The following is a 2,191-nucleotide window of genomic DNA, read 5'->3' on the forward strand; positions in this document are numbered from 1 at the left end:
TCTCACCCGCTAGGATTGTTCTATACCGAAAAAATATACCCCTGTTTTTTATTTTGAAATCAAAAAATATTTGGAGGTCGCTCAAAGCGCTCAAAATTTTTCATGTATGTATAGAATTCTTGAAAATGAATATTTTTCGAACGGAACACTCTGTTTCTCTTCAGAAGACTCCCAATAATAATACCCAATTATTTATTTAGCAATTGTTTCATAGTAACTATATTTTATAGGTCAGGCAAGACCCCTAGAAATGCCAGAAAATGCAGATCAAAAAATCTTTGGTATTAAAAAATGGTTAAATAAAAAATTGGGTATTGATTGCTTTTGGAAGTCTCCTGAAGAGAGAAGTTGTTGTTTCCCCATATAAAGTACATAGAAAACTTTGAGCGACCTCGAAATATTTTTTGATTTCAAAATAAAAAACAGGGGTATATTTTTTCGATATAGAACAATCCTAGGAGGTGAGAGCATTAAGATTCAGAATTTACATATTTCGGACCACCCTCGGGTACATACAAATGTAGATATAGTATAGGGAATTCACGAAGTGTCATAACAGTCATATTGCCATAAAGTGATAAATTTCAAAATGTTAGCCCTTTAGGATTTTTTCCTTAAATTCGTGATAAGGACCCCTGAGGTACATATTACTTTAAAGTTCAATTGTAGATCAACTGGTGAAAACTAGTGCAAACATACATTTCAAAACAAAAACACACACACACAAAAAAGTCGCACACTTTTTAAAACAATTTTTGTGGTATAGTTTTAATCCGACAAAGTAATTTAAAACGTTAAATATAAAAACAAAGCTCATGTTTGTATCATTTCTGTTACAGAGTCATGCAAATATTATTATCATTGATTTATCTACTCAGCTCACCAAACCTTTGAAGACAATCATAATTCCTTTGACGACGATGACAATAATATTACAAATACTGAATTTAAGCCTAAAGTTTAAAGTTTCACTCGATTTGGAGCTAGATGAACATGAATTCAATGTATACAAACTTTGAAAGAAGGGTTACTCTATCCCAATCCCATGAAATTATCGTCAATGACAGTCAATCCAAAAGCATTCACGGGCTTCCGTTCGTCCTCTTTTTATCTCGTATGCACCAAAATACAACCTTGCGCTAAGGAGTCGTCGAAACGAGCTTTTATTATAGCGTCATGGTATGACACTATGACAATATGGCAGGTTATGATAGCTTGTGAATCACCCAATTGAATTAAAAATATTATTCCTCTACTTAATGCACAACAAACTTACAGCCACTGTATATAAATATGTAGTATGTATTACTGAACTTTTCACAAACAATTGTAGAAAAAAAAGATATAAAAAAATATAGTATAAAACAATGTAGCTTTATTCTTGCACACTATTCATCATGCATCATAGTTCCTTTTTGCTCTCTGCATTTAAAAAAAATACTACCGATATAGATAGCCTGTATACATACATATGCACAAACAGTACGAATAGAAACATTTGTATTAACAAAGCCATACGAAATCAACAAAGCCATTGCAATAAAGAAGACAAAACAAAGACTTTTGTAGTAAATCACACAACAGAACAGTTAATACATCGATTTTTATGAAGATAAACTTTTAAATATTTATTATTTTGCTTGCAAAAACATTAGTTAAATCAGAGCTTGTCTATACGCAAATAAATACTCATGGTGATTTCGTTTCTACCAAAAAATTTCACATTTTGATTGCCCCTTTCTCTTTTCGTGTTCGAATCTAAATTAGAGGCAAAGGGTGAGACAATTTTTTGTTCATTTCTTAAAATGCCACACTCTTGTAAGGCAAAAAAGTCCACCTTTTCTGCCCTTTGAAGCTTTGTCAGGGGAGATGGTTGCTTAAAACGACAATATGATGAAATGCGTGAGCTGGACAAGGACAAGAAGGGGAAAAACATGCCTTCTCAAAGGGTCGAGTGTAACATCCAAACACAATTTGCACCGCGCAAGGGCAACATCTTTTGGTAGAAACGAAGTCACCATTGCATACATACACACACATAAATGCTAGTGATGTAACTGTTTTCGTCGAAAATATTTATTAAAACATATTGCTTAAATATTTTCAAAAAAGAATAAAATATTTAGCTACATTAAAAAAAAAATTTAGATAAATCAAATGACTAAGCGATCTTCCATAATTTTACTTGCAC

This window comes from Rhagoletis pomonella, unplaced genomic scaffold (genome assembly GCF_013731165.1).
Source record: "Rhagoletis pomonella isolate Grant_MI unplaced genomic scaffold, Rhpom_1.0 Rhpom_scaffold_00002, whole genome shotgun sequence".
NCBI lineage: Eukaryota > Metazoa > Arthropoda > Insecta > Diptera > Tephritidae > Rhagoletis > Rhagoletis pomonella.